The sequence below is a fragment of the Pseudophryne corroboree genome, chromosome 1, assembly GCF_028390025.1.
Source record: "Pseudophryne corroboree isolate aPseCor3 chromosome 1, aPseCor3.hap2, whole genome shotgun sequence".
Classification (NCBI taxonomy): Eukaryota; Metazoa; Chordata; class Amphibia; order Anura; family Myobatrachidae; genus Pseudophryne; species Pseudophryne corroboree.
In genome coordinates, this window is record NC_086444.1 from 1,056,245,043 (window position 1) to 1,056,263,211 (window position 18,169).

At 45.0% G+C, this 18,169-nt stretch overlaps 2 protein-coding genes across 8 annotated transcripts in view; one reads left to right on the forward strand and one right to left on the reverse strand.

The window, feature by feature from the left end:
* The window catches only part of LOC134925082 (multifunctional protein ADE2-like), a 203,381-nt gene extending 186,688 nt beyond the window's left edge, over positions 1–16,693 (reverse strand). For all 4 annotated transcript variants that reach the window (XM_063920889.1, XM_063920893.1, XM_063920890.1 and 1 more), the window contains exon 1: positions 16,437–16,693. The gene's annotated coding sequence lies outside the window, so the exon portion shown is untranslated. The remainder of the gene's footprint in view (positions 1–16,436) is intronic.
* The window catches only part of AASDH (aminoadipate-semialdehyde dehydrogenase), a 179,010-nt gene continuing 177,489 nt past the window's right edge, over positions 16,649–18,169 (forward strand). For all 4 annotated transcript variants that reach the window (XR_010177520.1, XR_010177521.1, XM_063920886.1 and 1 more), the window contains exon 1: positions 16,649–16,818. The gene's annotated coding sequence lies outside the window, so the exon portion shown is untranslated. The remainder of the gene's footprint in view (positions 16,819–18,169) is intronic.

Sequence of the window (18,169 nt, forward strand, 5' to 3'; positions counted from 1 at the left end):
GTCGACGGAACCAGCTGCGATTTTGGAATATTGAGAATCCAATCGTGCTGCCGCAACACTATCTGAGATAGTGCTACACCGACCTCCAACTGTTCCCTGGATCTTACCCTTATCAGGGAATCGTCCAAGTAAGGGATAACTAAAATTCCCTTCCTTCGAAGGAACATCATCATTTCGGCCATTACCTTGGTAAAGACCCGGGGTGCCGTGGACCATCCCTACGGCAGCGTCTGAACTGATAGTGACAGTTCTGTACCATAAACCTGAGGTACCCTTGGTGAGAAGGGTAAATTTTGACATGAAGGTAAGCATCCTTGATGTCCCGAGACATCATGTAGTCCCCTTCTTCCAGGTTCGCAATCACTGCTCTGAGTGACTCAATCTTGAATTTGAACCTCTGTATGTAAGTGTTCAAAGATTTTAGATTTTAGAATCGGTCTCACCGAGCCGTCTGGCTTCGGTACCACAATAGTGTGGAATAATACCCCGTTCCCTGTTGCAGGAGGGGTACCTTGATTATCACCTGCTGGGAATACAGCTTGTGAATGGCTTCCAAAACTGCCTCCCTGTCAGAGGGAGACGTCGGTAAAGTCGACTTTTGGAAACGGCGAGGGGGAGACGTCTCGAATTCCAATATGTACCCCTGAGATATTACCTGAAGGATCCAGGGGTCTACTTGCGAGTGAGCCCACTGCGCACTGAAATTCATTGAGAACGGGCCCCCACCGTGCCTGAGCTTGTAAAGCCCTAGCGTCATACTGAGGGCTTGGCAGAGGCTGGAAAGGGTTTCTGTTCCTGGGAACTGGCTGATCTCTGCAGCCTTTTTCCTCTCCCTCTGTCACGAGCAGAAAAGAGGAACCTTTTGTCCACTTGCCAACAAAGGACTGCGCCTGATAATACGGCGTCTTATTTTGAGAGGCGACCTGGGGTACAAACGTGGATTTACCAGCTGTTGCCGTGGCCACCAGGTCTAAAAGACCGACCCCAAATGTCCCCTTTCAAAGGCAATACTTCCAAATGACGTTTGGAATCCGCATCACCTGACCATTTTACTGGTAGAATTGGACAACGCACTTATACTTGATGCCAGTCGGCAATTATTCCGCTGTGCATCATGCATATATAGAAATGCATCTTTTAAATGCTCTATAGGCAATAATATACTATCCTTATCTAGGATATCAATATTTCCAGTCAGGGAATCCGACCATGCCAACCCAGCACTGCACCTCCAGGCTGAGGCGATAGCTGGTCGCAGTATAACACCAGTATGTGTGTAAATACCTTTTTTTTTTTTGGATACCCTCCTGCTTTCTATCAGCAGGATCCTTAAGGGCGGCCATCTCATGAGAGGGTAGAGCCCTTGTTCTTACAAGCGTGTGAGCGCCTTATCCCCCCTAGGGGGTGTTTCCCAATGCATCCTAACCTCTGGCGGGAAAGGGTATGCAGCCAATACTTTTTAAGAAATTATTAATTGTTATCGGGGGGAAACCCACGCATCATCACACATTTTATTTCTCAGATTCAGGAAAACTACAGGTAGTTTTTCCCTCACCGAACATAATACCCCTTTTTTTGGTGGTACTCGTATTATCAGAAATGTATAAAACATTTTCCATTGTCTCAATCATGTAACGTGTGGCCCTACTGGAAATCACGGTTGTCTCTTCACCGTCGACACAGGAGTCAGTATCCGTGTCGGCGTCTGTATCTGCCATCTGCCTGACGGCCTATGAGACGTCTGGACAGGCACAAGCTGAGTAGCCGGCTGTCTCATGTCAACCACTGGTTTTTTTTTATATAGAGCTGACACTGTCACGTAATTTTCAACAGTACATCCACTCAGGTGTCGACCCCCTAGGGGGTGACATCACTGTTACAGACACTCTGCTCCGCCTCCACATCATTTTCCTCCTCATACATGTCGACACACACGTACCGACACCCAGCACACACACAGGGAATGCTCTGATAGAGGACAGGACCCACTTAGCCCTTTGGGGAGACAGAGGGAGAGTTTGCCAGCACACACCAGAGCGCTATATATATATATAGGGTCAACCTTACAATAAGTGTCTATCCCTTATAGCTGCTTATATCTGTTATTTTGCCAAATAAGTGCCCCCCTCTCTTTTTTACCCTGTTTCTGTAGTTGCAGGATGCAGGGGAGATTCTGGGAGCCTTCCTACCAGCGGAGCTGTGTGGGAAAAATGGCGCTGTGTGCTGAGGAGATAGGCCCCGCCCCCTTCACGGCGGGCTCTTCTCCCGCTTTTTACTGGAAAACTGGCAGGGGTTAAATACATCCATATAGCCCAGGAGCTATATGTGATGTATTTTTCGCCAACTAAGGTAAATTCATTGCTTCCCAGGACGCCCCCCCCCAGCGTCCTGCACCCTCAGTGACCGGAGTGTGAAGTGTGCTGAGAGCAATGGCGCACAGCTGCAGTGCTGTGCGCTACCTTATGAAGACAGGAAAGTCTTCTGCCGCCGATTTATGGACCTCTTCTTGCTTCAGCATCTGTAAGGGGGCCGGCGGCGCGGCTCCGGGACCCATCCATGGCTGGGCCTGTGATCGTCCCTCTGGAGCTAATGTCCAGTAGCCTAAGAAACCCAATCCACTCTGCACGCAGGTGAGTTCGTTTCTCTCCCCTAAGTCCCTCGATGCAGTGAGCCTGTTGCCAGCAGGTCTCACTGAAAATAAAAAACCTATTTAAACTTTTACTCTAAGCAGCTCAGGAGAGCCACCTAGATTGCACCCTTCTCGTTCGGGCACAAAATCTAACTGGGGCTTGGAGGAGGGTCATAGGGGGAGGAGCCAGTGCACACCAGCTAGTCCTAAAGCTTTTACTTTGTGCCCAGTCTCCTGCGGAGCCGCTATTCCCCATGGTCCTTTCGGAGTCCCCAGCATCCACTAGGACGTTAGAGAAAATACTCTACAGCTGGATACTAGACACCACTGTTCAACCTTTATCTGACCCTTCCTATCATGCAAAGAGGGATCTCTCTGTCCAAGAACCGTTTAAACTAAACATACTTGCTGACATTGTTAAGGGGAATATTATCTATAAAACACACTATATGGGTTAAATATGTTGCGATCGAGTCGCTCGCTAGACGCTTACAAACTCCGCCGTAAATACACATCTCCATGCGCAGGAGACGTTGGAGCGTCCCCTACGCAACCTGAGGGGATGCGTACACACGGGGGAGTGGGTGCACGAGCAGCGGGCATGTGCATTGGGGTTAGTACAAGGCATGTGAATCATGATATTTTTCGACTTTGACAGTCCACCCTTTGGCAGTCAACAATAACTGCCACTATCTAAACAATTAAGCAGAAAAATATATATTACTATGAAATACCTTATTATGACTGGGAGTAGGGAGGAGAGGAGAAGGTGGGAAATGTATGACCTAGTGAGATAGTAAAACGCATGTATGTATGAAATCCATGTCTGAGGGGTCATGTATCATTGTGCCGTACATGTTCTAAAAAAAAATAAGCTTCGAGGTATTGCAAAGTATACATTGAATCCTTCTTATCCCGTATTAAGGGTCTGTAAGTGGGCTAACAAACGCTACCGAGCTCTTTTCGGCTTTTTTAGTTCCAACAAATGGGGTGCACATTAGTTGAGGATACATGAAGGGGGGAAAATATGTGAGTGCTAATATATGTGCCTATATTACCTCTCGACTATGTGTGTCACTACCTGAAGATAGTAGAGATGAAGATAAGAAACATGCGTTATAAATGCATTCATATGATATTGTATGTGATTGTCCTTGGATGTCTTGTTGAACTCTTGTTGATGTCTTGTCCGGGTTGCTGTATCTTTGCTGTAAATGGCAAGCAAAGTTTTTCAAGTGTCCATAAAGTTAAAGTCTCTAAAAGTTCATCAAATGTCTGTATAAAAGTTCATCAGTGGTTTGTATAAAGGGTCATCAAAAACTTCTTCCGAGTCGGTGTCTTTTTACCTTGGAGAAAAACAAAGGAGAAACAGGTGAAAGAAACGGACCGTGGAGTCACATTTTATCACAGTATTGTCTCGATTGATGGGTCATAAATTAAACAAGTTGTTGTTACAATGCCCTCGCTCCTCAAACTCATCAATTTGGTACTGTGCTTGCAATTCATTAAAATCCGAACACATCTGAATATCAATCCAATCATTATGACAACTCCTAGGACACATAAGAGGAATTTCCCTACAGTAACGATAAAATTTTGGGCCCATTCTCCTAAACCTGAGAACCAATTGCGTGGGTCCAACCATGATACCCAGCTGGTCAGTTCATTACTCACAGAAGTAAGGCTAAGGTTGTGCTTCCTTCGGAACTCCCACTTCAATTGCAAGATATCGTCCATCTTTTGATCTATGACCTCGGTTGGGTCATCAGTGCTGTTTGTGATATACGTACAGCACTTTACACCATACTGAGTTGCTAGGGTGACACAATACCCGCCTGTCACCGCTGTGATGTAATTGAGAACCATCCTGTGCTGGATCAGTTCTGTTTTGTAGGCTTGCAATTCTCTCCCAGTATACCTAAAGGTGTCATCATACATCTCGGTGATATTGTCTATCAGGTTCGCTAGCGCGGTAATATACCTAAACTTTATAATTCCTCTGGCGGTACGGGTGATATCTAGCGCGAGTAGGAGTTGAATCCCGGTGGATTCATGGATCAAATCAGAGGCTGCATGCTCTGTCCTATCTTTAAGGTGTCTTTTTACAATGTGTTCGTAATGGGTGTGAGTGTAAGGAGCTTGAGCATTGCGGTGAACGTCTTTCATCTTTTCATGGGTAATGGTCATTACTTCTGGCAACACTCTTCCAATGTAACACAATCCCTCTGAGTTTGGGGCAAGCCACGTATACGCCTTCCTCCCACATATGAAATATGCATCATCGGGGAGGACATATGGGACAGAATATGACATCACCATATTACAAACCTTCCAGGTGAAAAATCCTATTCCTAACTCTCTCATTTGTCTAGTACACGTATCAGGCTGTATGATATGCGCACAGTATCCTGGTGATACTTCTCCAACTCGCATGGTCCTACTTCCTAGAGTGTACCTATACTGAAAATATCTCCCACCGTTGGCTATTTGGCGTATAAGCTCTGAGTCTATGGGCATTCTATCGGCTCTGTGTGAGAATGTCATGGTTTGGTTGTTCCATGTCACTTCCCAATTTCCCGGCTTTCGGGGATTGGAAATGTTAAAACATGTTAAGGACCTATCCACATGATATTGGTGGAGCTTCAAACTAGGAGGCTTAGAAATATTAAATTTCTTGTCCACCGGTCTCCCATCCCTTAATTCAAGTACCTCATCTATCGTTAAAGCGTATGGCACTAGTCCTGACTTTCTATGACCTTGAGGTACTTGTGAGCACACCCAGCATTCCGTTTGGTTTAAAACCTTACCCACTAATGAGTGATAGTCACTCAATGGATGAGGGTCCATGTTGATATTAATGCTGGACTGACATCTCTGGATGCACCCTTCCTCAACTATATTTTCACAATTCCTACAGATACAATTCTCTTCAGCTAACAATCCTTCACAATGTCTCTTAGTGTCATGGCTACCAGATCGTTTTCTGATACTCGCCTTTGCTCGGTGATTGTGTTGCTCTCGGAATTCTACGAATCCATCCTGGTCATCAGAACCCATTCCAGATCCTTTCTCGACCTCTCTGGTACTCTCACCGAAACAGACTGCTCTGGTCAACAACAGGGTCAACAGGAAAACACGGAATGCAGTCTTTGGGGCAAGTCCATCTTGCAGGGGAGAAAGAAAGAGTTGTAATGGGGGAAAGAAAATAATTAGGAGGGAGAGAAAACTTGGCGTGACAACCGCCTCTGATCCTGTAGTTCTCTGTGCTCAGGTGCCGTGACAACAGTCCTGCCTCTCAATCTTCCCGGAACAGACACTCCAGTGATATGGTTTCCTCCAAACTCTGCTCTTTGTCACGGGCTTTCTCTGGGTCACCGGTCAATCAGGCAACCTGAGCGTAGAAAATTGCGAATCATTACATAATCCCCAGGTTCAATGTCATGACAATTGCTGTCTGGCAGATCAGGAATCACTAGCTTTAGATTGCTGTTTTGATTCCTCAACTGCTTGCTCATCTTAACCAAATACTTTACGGTTACTTCATTGTTACATTTCAAATCATCCTGGGGGTCAATCATTACATGGGGTTGTCGACCAAAAAGAATCTCAAAGGGTGACCGGTTAAGAGGGGATCTGGGAGTGGTTCTGATGCTGTACAGTACAAGTGGCAAAGCTTCTGGCCACAACAATCCAGTTGCAGCCATCACTTTGCTCAACTTGTTCTTAATAGTGCTGTTTACTCTTTCCACTTTCGCACTCGCCTGTGGGCGGTACGGAGTATGCAGCTTACTATTAATTCCCATTAATTTGCACATTACCTGAAAGACTTCACCTGTAAAATGGGTACCCCTATCACTTTCAATTATCCTAGGGATACCATACCTGCACACAAATTCCTGCACAATTTTCTTTGCAGTAAACACAGCAGTATTTGTGGCAGCGGGGAACGCTTCAACCCAATTTGAAAACACATCAATACAAACCAATACATATTTTAAATTTCTACAAGGTGGCAATTGTATGAAATCAATTTGTATTACCTGAAAAGGGCCGTCCGTTGGCGGGATATGGGATGGTTCAGTTGGTATCGCCTTTCCAATATTCTTCCTCAAACAGGTGAGGCATGTCATTGCCCTCTTACCCACATGAGAAGAAAATCCTGGCGCGCACCAGTAGGCTCTTACCAACTTGCACATACCTTCTTTGCCTAGATGAGTCAGACCATGTGCCGCCTCAGCTAAACTTGGAAGGTATGCTCTGGGTGCCACTGGCTTACCCTGTCCATCTGTCCAGAGTCCTGAGGACTCCTGGCCATATCCTTTTGACCTCCAGACTGCCTTTTCCTGTGGGGAACACAAATTTTGCATTTCACTCAATTTCTGTGTGTTGACGGTATTGAATACCATCAGTTGTGTGATGTCTGTCTGTATGGGGGTACTGGCTGCTGATTTAGCAGCTTCGTCTGCCCGGCTGTTACCAAGTGACACTGGGTCTTGGCTGTATGTGTGGGCTTTACGCTTGATAACAGCCACTCTGTCAGGTTCCTGTATCGCTGCTAGAAGTCTTTTGATGTGGGGTGCATGCGCCACGGGTGTGCCATCTGCCGTCATGAAATTTCTGAGGCGCCATAGGGCCCTAAAATCATGTACTACTCCAAAGGCATACCTAGAATCCGTGTAAATATTGGCTGACTTACCCTTAGCCAATTCACACGCTCTGGTTAGGGCGACCAGCTCAGCAACTTGTGCTGAGTGTGGTGGGCCCAGGGGTTCCTCTTCTATGGTACCTTTGTCATCTACGACTGCGTATCCAGTACACAAGTCTCCCGAGTCCGTCTGTCTGTGGCAACTACCGTCAGTGTAAAAAGTAAAATCTACACCTTCCAGTGGGTTGTCACTGATGTCAGGCCTTGCAGTGAAATTTTGGGTCAAATATTCCATACAATCATGTGTGTCAGTGTCTGTACTAAATCCTCCTTCACCATCACTCTCATCCCCCACCCTTTGTGCCTGTCCAGGCACAGCTGGGAGATACGTTGCAGGATTTAGTGTGCTGCATCTCTTTATGGTGATGTTTACAGGGGCCATTAGTGCTAATTCCCACCTTGTAAACCGTGCAGATGAGACGTGTCTGGTTTGGGCAGAATTCAGTAAGGCTGACACTGCATGAGGTGTATGAATGGTCAGGTTGTGTCCCAACACTACATCTTCGCTTTTACTCACTAGCAATGCTATCGCTGCAACACTTCGCAAGCATGTGGGGAGAGATCGTGCTACGGTGTCTAGCTGAGCGCTGTAATAGGCTACCGGCCTGCTGGCATCACCATGTTTCTGGGTTAAAACACCTGCCGCACACCCAGCACTTTCCGTTCCGTACAGTTCAAAGGGTTTCCCATAATCTGGCATACCTAATGCTGGTGCCTGCGATAGTCTCTCAAATGCCAGTTCGGACTCATCTGTGTGCGAAATCCGATCTGGTTTGTTTGATGAGACCATCTCTTGTAAAGGTAAGGCTAGTATGGAAAACCCTGGGATCCAGTTGCGGCAGTACCCACACATTCCTAGGAAAGTGCGGATCTGTTGCTGGGTTTGTGGCAGAGTCATGTCGCGAATCGCCTGTATTCTATCAGCGGTGAGGTGTCTCAGTCCTTGTGTCAAACAATATCCCAAATATTTTACCTTGGTCTGGCATAACTGTAACTTATCCTTTGAAACCTTGTGTCCCGTATTAGAAAGATGAAACAGAAGCTGTTTCGTGTCTCTCAAGGATGCTTCGAGTGAATCAGAACACAGCAGTAAGTCATCTACATACTGTATTAATACTGATCCGCTCTCAGGTTGAAAGGATTGTAAACAATCATGCAAAGCCTGTGAGAAAATAAAAAAACGAAAAAACTGGGACTGCGCAAATCAATCTGATGTGGATATTTATTTTTACATAAAATTACTTTCTACACATATACACATACATATTTAGATACCGGCCAGCATCACATAAAAAATACTACATAAAATATAATTAGTATAATACTAAAATATTTTTTATATATATATTTCCACTCTAAATCAAATGGCTGATATAATCTCCATTCATACACTTTTAAGAGCTTCTTTAGAGACCTCTCCGACAAATTTGGCAATATCACTAAGATGAATATAGTCAGAATTTAAAATGTCCAGTACCCTTTGGTCAATTTCACATCACCATGTGGGATTCTTTTTCCTTAAGGTGTTAATATTTCATCCAAGTACACGTAATTTTATTTCCTTGGTCCCCAACGAGACTTGATTAATCACTTAGGCTTACTTTGTGCATAGTAAAACTTCTGCTGATTAACTGTGCAGATCATGCGTGATTAGATACTTTTTGTATTGCAACTTTGTAACATTCTTTCAAGATATGATACATTGCCTGTATAGTGTCATGTCGTCAGTATTCCCTATACAGGAATCAACAGTTCATTTATCAGCGGGCCGGCCGGCCACAGGCATAAGAAACCCCACTGCTGTCGGGGGAGGAGACGCCGTAGAAAGAACCCGGAGGCTCCAGATAAGGCTATCACTAGCCGGGAGGGGTGGCGTTCAGGACACTATACAGGCAATGTATCATATCTTGAAAGAATGTTACAAAGTTGCAATACAAAAAGTATCTAATCACGCATGATCTGCACAGTTAATCAGCAGAAGTTTTACTATGCACAAAGTAAGCCTAAGTGATTAATCAAGTCTCGTTGGGGACCAAGGAAATAAAATTACGTGTACTTGGATGAAATATTAACACCTTAAGGAAAAAGAATCCCACATGGTGATGTGAAATTGACCAAAGGGTACTGGACATTTTAAATTCTGACTATATTCATCTTAGTGATATTGCCAAATTTGTCGGAGAGGTCTCTAAAGAAGCTCTTAAAAGTGTATGAATGGAGATTATATCAGCCATTTGATTTAGAGTGGAAATATATATATAAAAAATATTTTAGTATTATACTAATTATATTTTATGTAGTATTTTTTATGTGATGCTGGCCGGTATCTAAATATGTATGTGTATATGTGTAGAAAGTAATTTTATGTAAAAATAAATATCCACATCAGATTGATTTGCGCAGTCCCAGTTTTTTCGTTTTTTTATAGTCTTTTGCATTAAGGGTTAAAACCAAAAACCCTTTTGGGATCGCTGCATCTATCTGTAATCAATCACAGCGCCAGGTATTGTGGTTTTGTAATTACTGTGAGAAAATACTTGGGCTGTCAATGAAACCTTGTGGTAAACGAGTCCAGGTGTACTGTACTCCTCTGTATGTAAATGCAAACAAGTATTGGCTGTCAGGGTGCAGAGGAACCGAAAATAAAGCGGAGCAGAGGTCAATAACAGTGAAAAATTTCGCAGTGGGAGGGATTTGAATAAGGATGACAGCTGGATTTGGCACTACGGGGAATTGGCTCTCAACTATTTTGTTGATCCCCCTTAAATCCTGCACTAGTCTGTAACCCCTCCCCCCACTCTTTTTCACAGGGAAGATGGGACTATTGGCAGTGCTGGACGTCCTAACCAGAATGCCCTGTTGTAGCAAGCGCTCTATTACTGGGTAAACTCCTAACTCCACCTCTGGTTTCAGAGGATACTGTGGGATTTTTGGAGCTATCCTACCATCTTTTACTTGAACTACTACAGGAGCTACATTTGCCATCAATCCAGTGTCTTGTCCATCCTTGGTCCAAAGTGACTCCGGTATCTGGGAGATCATTTCCTCTACCTTGGATGGACACCTGTTTGTAACAGCAGTGTGTGACATTAACCTTTGAGGGGAGTCTAGCATATCCTGCACTTCCTGAGCATGATTCTCGGGTATATCTAAGAACACACCTCCAGGAGTACAATATATGACACACCCCATCTTGCACAGTAAATCTCTCCCAAGTAGATTAGTCGGAGCCGATGCAGCTAGCAAAAAGGAGTGCTTGGTCTGCAAAGGCCCTATCGTAATCTCTGCTGGTTTGCTTAGAGGGTAGTGTTGTACTACTCCTGTTACTCCCATGGCTGGAATTGTTTTACCAGTGGTTTTCATACCCACTGTTGAATTTAACACTGACTTGGCCGCCCCCGTATCTACAAGGAAAGGTAGTGATCTACCAGCTACATCAATTGTGACCTCGGGTTCACTTCCAAGGCTCGCAATTAATTTCACTGGCTGCAGACTACAGGTGTGGCCTGACCCCTATTGTAAGTTGTGGCCCTCCCGCAGCGCGTTGGCAGCTACAATATGTGAGGGGGGTAACAGAGAATTTTCAGAGACCTGCCAGTCTCTTTTTGGTGGGTACCTTTTGGTTTCCCTTGCATGTGGCTCATAACTCCTCCTCTGCGGTCCCTGATCCCAATTACGTGTTTCGTGTTGTTGTCTAGGGGGTTGATATACCTTATGTGGGTTTCTATAGGTGCAGTGTCGTGCAAAATGTCCTTCCCTCTGACAGTTATAACATTTCACCATATACGACTTACTGTCAGGGGTCTGGGGCTTAGGCTGAGGTGGCCTTGTTGTAAGGGCCTGTATACTCACTGCCATCAGTTTATCGCCCTGTGACTCCCTGTGTCTAATGATGTTCCGATCATGCCAGACAACGGTCTCTCTCAAAACAGCCACCGACATACCTCTCCAGTTTGGTTGAGTGGTTTGTGTAATATTTCTCAACACTTCCTTTAAACCGTCCATTAATACGGACACCGCTACCTCTCTATGGTGCACATTTTCTTCAATGTCTACAACTCCAGTGTACCTAGCCATTTCCTCTAATGCCCTATGGAAGTAGTCAGAAGCATTTTCCCCTTCTTTTTGTCTTATGGAGAAAATTTTGTTCCACTTGACAACAGTTGGGAAATATACTCCTAACTGCAGGTTGATCTGTTTAACATTTTCCTGATTGTAAGCATCAGTGAGAGGTTTCTCTTCATCTAACTTACAATCAGTAATGAATTTCAAAGGGTCAATGGTAGAGGGCAACCATGCCCGCAGTACTGTCCGCCAATCCTTGTTAGTGGGTTCGGCGGCGTTACCTAGTTCTTTATGAACCTTTGGCATGTGGCTAGATCTTTCCTTGGATCTGGAAATTCAGACATAATTGTCCTCAATTCTGTCCGGGAGAAGGGACAATGCATTGCAATGTTCCTGACGGGAGTGACTCCCAGAGCATCAGTCTTTCCATTTGGGACTGCGATCACCCTGACAGGATTGAGTTCAATTACATCACTCTGTGTTTCTTCTACAATGTGAGGTGTAATTGTTTCCGCATAATGTACAGTTCCGTACTTACCAGTGGACACGACCTCACCTATCCCTCCACTAGGGGCCTTCGCTACTCCTCTTACTGGTTGGGCCGTGCCTACTGTAGTCTCTTTTATGGTGGCTGCTAAAGAGAGTGCTGATATCGTTGTGGGCTCATCTTCCTGGTCGCAGTCTTGAGAGAAGTTTAGGATGGGATATAACTTGCACGGGTAAGCATTAGCATCAATACACTTATCTACTTTACTCTTATCACTAATACATTTATTAAGTGCACTTTTATCATATACCAGTATGCCATTCTCTGTAGCCATTTTCTCTCCTGTTATGTATGGTGGTGGTGGTGCTGTGGCTATCAGTTTTCTGATAGGGTTGGAACCAGCTGCTTGAGCTAATCCCCTTTGTATCTCACCTTCCTGTTGCCATAACTGTAAATAATCATAATGTCTAATCCGTTGCTTTCCGGATTTAATCAGACATATCCTTCTTAAATTTTGCAAAACCTCAGGATTAAAACTGCCTACCCTGGGGAACTGTTCCCCATCGTTCACACTCATACGTTCCCACTCATTGCACAAGACCTCTGCGTGTGATCCATATTTCTCACACATTATGTACCTCGCCGACCCTTTGGGCCGACAAATATCAACGTGAACCCTTGTTGATCGTCCCCTACTTGAGCAACTGGCCCCCATTCTTTGCAGGTAGTGCCTTCTCAGCGAACCCTTACAAAAACCAACTTACTCAGTGGTAAGGCGACGGTGAAAGTTCTCAGAGCGCTTTCACCCACTCACGCCCCTGTTGGCCTATACACCAGCCCTGTGTCCGTAACCAGTTGCCAGTGCCAGTAGTACCCAACCTCGGGATCTTTTATAACCTCTATTTACTGAGAGCGTATGGGAGTATGCTACCCCTCCCAGTAAATATCAGTTGTTGGAGATTTCCTGAGTGAACAGCGAAACTCCCTTAAAATAAAATACCTACACAAATCACGTTTACCTGTACAATTAGCGTCTATGATCCCGCAGCAAATTTAGTGGGTATCAAGGTGAACTAACTAATGTACACAGTAGCGTGCGGTCCAGTCGCACTGCGTATAAGTAACTATTACTTATCCGCTGCACGACCAACGGAATCGGTTGTTTAGGCTGCGAAACCTCAGCCGGAGCGTATTCTCAGAACGGGCCTATATGGGTACTACGCAAACCCCCGGGGCTGCGCTCACTACCTCTGACTTTTCTCAAGTCAGGGTTTTCAGAACTTCGCTAGGTGCCTTTAACGATTTTTCTGACTTCGCCGACCTTTTGGTCTGCTGTAATACTAATTGCTCCTTTATACCTTATACAATGTTAACGTGAGAAAGCCACTTCCACGCCACCAAGTGTCCACTCACCTGTTGTGGTCTCCGACGGGATCCCGAATTATGGGTTCACAAAAAAACTTTATTTTTCACACTCACTCCTGCTCACTCATATGCACTTTGATTTTTCTGTACAGAAAATTACTTTCATTCAGGTAAAACAGGCTAATCCCAGAGGTAATGCAACAAGAGGAGGATCTTTTAAACTAAAATTTTGGAAACTGAACAAATTTGTGCTATTATCGCTTGCCTTCCGTATCACTTAAACTAAAACAATGTTATCGTGTGATTTGTATTTAGTGGGCGTATCCGTACGCACGTTGCGTAATTTACGCCACGTGTGTAGGCCTTTGCGTTGCGTACGCTGTCTCGCACTCGGTCAGAGACACGTGTACACAGGCCGGATACGTCCGCAATAACACAAAATAACACGCTTCTATAAATGCAAACGATATTTAGCTATAATCGTTTACCAAGCACCACACAGTATCTCCTGTATAACCTTTATAACTGGGTCAGGCTGCGTGTGTGCTTTACAATTACTCCCTTAAATATTAATCTTACTTTTAACTAAATAGCAACAAATTTTCTCAGCACGTGATCAATGCTAATGGCAAACAGAAAGGTAGATATGTGAAAATACACAAATGAAAATACAGGTGTGTGCGTGTGTTGCGTGTGCAATTTGCACCAATACAGAAATTAAAACAGATTTAAAAGACAATAGCTTAACGTTCTTACCTTTCGGATCCGGATCCCACCAGCATCCCTACAAACCAAGCGGAGCAGACGCTTATCTAATCAGCACTACCGTATCCCCGACCACCGAACGGCTAACAGGGGATACTACCTTCCCGCCGTTTGCTGATGGATAAAGTCTGCCTTGTCCCGCTAGGCTGTGGATATGAGGAGGCCCGGACGATGCCCCCAATTGATAATGTCAAATATTACCTTTAAACATAAGCAATATACTATTTACGGACTAAGTACGCTATTGGCGCACAGAGTACCGTAAGGGTACGCACTTAGCGTAGCAGACGCTAGGCCGTGGGCGCGACGCACGAGCGACACGTACGCTCACAGACTCACGCTTAGTATCGAACACGCTAAAGGCGTCCCGAGTACCGTAATGCTACGCTATCGGCGTAGCGGACGCTGCGCCGTGTGAGTGAGACACGAGCGGCGCAGACGCTCACAGAATGACACACAGTAAACCTTGTTAACAACACACAGTAAGGGTATGCTTATACTCAAAACCTTAGCAATGTAATACTACAATGATGTAACGCTTATTAACCTTGATAATATGAAAGCTGTTTGAGCGATTGAGACGCTAAGAAAACCCTTTACAGTAATTAGTGAAAACACAAGACCTGGTTTGGATTTAAAAACCACTCCGGCTCTAACACCTTCGTGGATGATTCTTTAGAGTAAAAAGGGAAAAACAGTACAGCTTATACACTACAAAACTAACATTAAAATCTAAACAGAATAACAAGGAATAATATGAACAATAGCATACAATTACAAACACAAGCAAACAGAATGAGAATAAATGGCAAACACTAAGGATAATAAAATGGCTACAGAGAACAATACATACGTGGGAATGATTCGCAAGCGCGTCCTGGATCCAGCCCTCAGCATTCAATGAGAAAGCCTTTCAGAGAGAGTGAGTGACTGGCCCAGGCAATGGTGGTCCTTATATACACAGCATACAGTAACAATACAATACAATGGTCCCTATAATCTCATTGTTCATTGGACACAGGAATGTGTCTCTGCATTATAACAAAAGGTCATAGGTGGGTTTGAACAGGTGGGCTGTGTCTTTCTCCAACTGCTCAGGTGGGAGGTATCCTCAGGATTCCCACCGCATGGATAATGAACAGCAAATACAGTAAATGTCCATAAACTACTTTTGTACATAACTATACGCAGGAGCGAGCAATCTTTTCCTAACCAACACCGAAATGTTACCATTAAAATACTCTACAGCTGGATACTAGACACCACTGTTCAACCTTTATCTGACCCTTCCTATCATGCAAAGAGGGATCTCTCTGTCCAAGAACCGTTTAAACTAAACATACTTGCTGACATTGTTAAGGGGAATATTATCTATAAAACACACTATATGGGTTAAATATGTTGCGATCGAGTCGCTCGCTAGACGCTTACAAACTCCGCCGTAAATACACATCTCCATGCGCAGGAGACGTTGGAGCGTCCCCTACGCAACCTGAGGGGATGCGTCCGCACGGGGGAGTGGGTGCACGAGCAGCGGGCATGTGCATTGGGGTTAGTACAAGGCATGTGAATCATGATATTTTTCGACTTTGACAGTGTATACAGCCTTCAGTAGGTGGAGAGGGCTGTGGTATAGAAGATCTACAATGTCTAGGTCGACAGTCATTAGATTGACCCCATATGGTTGACATGCATTAGGTCGACACTGACAAAAGGTCTACATGCATTAGGTCGACACTGACAAAAGGTCGACATCCATTAGTTCGACACATGAAAGTGTCGACAAAGGGCAACACAACTTTTTTTGTGTCGTTTTCAGCATCAGAGTACAGGGTACCCCAATGAATGGATTCGCTCGCCATGCTGCAGGCAAGTTACTATTCCCAATAACAGTCCACATGGATATAAAGTATGAAAAAGGTGTAAAAGATGCAAAAAAACTGAAAAAGCTATGTCGACCATGTGTGTTGACCACTGTCATGTCGACCATTTGAACCTGTCGTCCTTTTGTACCTGTTGACCGTTTCCAGTGTCGACCTTTAGTCAGTGACGACTTAATGCATGCCAACCTTTTGTCAGCGCCCACCTAGCAAATAGCTCAGTGGTACTGTTATTTAGCCCTCTTTCTAATACAGTTTTCCAAACTTCATTAGATGAGAAGAGCAATAAAAACAGGACTAGAATAATGACATGAAAGAGCTGTAGTAGCAGGAGATGTAACTTTATCATGGAGGACATGTAATGCAGAAAAAGAAAGACTCCATAGAAATGATTACAGTCATTTATTTTCCTAGACAGCATGCACCCTCAGGGACTATTATAGATCAGATAGCTAATGCAACAAATAAAAATACTAATGGACAACTATGGATACATGGGCATGCAATGACCTGATGTTCCCGGTGTAAGTGTGTACTTACCGGCTCTCAGCAATGACAGCCACCCCAGGCGCTGCAGTCCCTACACCCGCTGAGGAGGAGAGCTGCCATTGCAGCACATGATGTCACCGCTGCCGGCCGGGTGCATGCGTCTACAGGCTGGTAGGAGAGCAGCAAGTAAGCCGCCTGGTTCCTATGGTAACTGTGCAGCGTCGCTGGCGGCTGGAAGAATAATAAATCGCTCCCGGGTCACGTGCGTGTCGCGGGCAGGAGGAGGCGTGTGCCCTGCGCACAGAGCACACTGACATGCATGCGGCGCCAGCAGCAGCCTGTGCAGAGAGAGAGAGAGCGCCCAGGCTGATGCCATGGAGCAGCAGTGTACCCCGATATATGACAACAGCGAGCTGGAGGCTGCCCGGTGACGGTAAAATGAATACTAGTGCTGGGCAACATTGTGTCACATATCAGTATCCGTGTGTGCGGTTGTCGTGCGGAACCGGAAAGCAGACGATGTGCAGTGTGCTGTCTATATACAGCCCTTCCTGCATTGCACTGCCCAGCATATAACACTGCCAGGCAGCACTGTTTTTTTGTTTATTTTTGTTGCATGGATAGGCAGCCTGCGGCAGTGTAAGTTAAGTGCTGTGGAACTACACATCCCAGCATGCCTGACAACAGTTTTAGTCTGTCCTAACTGCTTACCTGTGGCAGTGATTGCCGGGATGTAGTTCCACAGCAGCTGGGGTGCCACAGCTTGCTGCTGACATTCAAATCTTTCAGATTTAGGGCCCATTTAAGAACGAGACATAGGGGGCCATTCATGTAGGATACATAACAAAAAGTGAGTTGTTGCTTATCACCGCAGTACATATATCTTTGATAAGTAGCAATTTATGTATGCTCACGTTTCCAGCTATGCAAATGTAACCTCCTTTGTGAAGCAGAAAACTGAGCTTTCTGTCCTTTCATAAATCACACTCGCCATACTAAAGTATGGTGATAGAATTCAGACATGGGGTCGGATTCAAATGTTCCCCCTGCTCTCTCCTGCGGGCACCCGCAGCTATTCTAATGTTGCTGCGGATTGGCGCAACTACTGTAGTTAATTTCAGCTCGCTATCTCTGGTGGTAGCGAGCAGAAAAACGCGTAAAGAGACCCGTTTCGGCGTCAAAACGGGTCCTTTCACAATCGTGTCCATTACTTTAGTCGGGTTTAGGTGCTTTGCGCGCCTAAACCCGACTGCAGTGGGCGCGATTTGCACGATAAGTGAAGGCATTTGAAATTCGCCCCTCGATCTCCAGTCACTTTAGACGGGAGATCGGGGGTGCAATAATTTTAATCCCCCCCCCCCCCCCCCCATCGAGCGGAAGTGCTGCTGGAGAAGTCAGGAATGTCTCCTTAGTAACTCGCTTTGCCCAAAGCAGAAAAAAGATAAAACGGCTTTTCTCTGCTTTATATATAGACCCCCTACCCCTTTAGTCCTCTTTCTAGTATTCAACAAACAGCAGTAAACTAATTAGATTACTGTTGTTTGTCACTATCACTGGCCGGAGCTATTCCCAACACTGCCTTTCCTGTTCAGCAGAGTCTTCTGGGCACTGCTGGGTCCCCGCCGGGTGAAATAGGGGTCTATTTATGTATAAAACAAAAAATTAATTGTTACTTATCAATATAGATCAGTTTGATACGATATATAGCTTTGATAAGTAGCAATTCGTATATGTCACACGCCATAGGCGGCGTTCACCGCGCTTACCCCTGCGTGCCTGCTGGT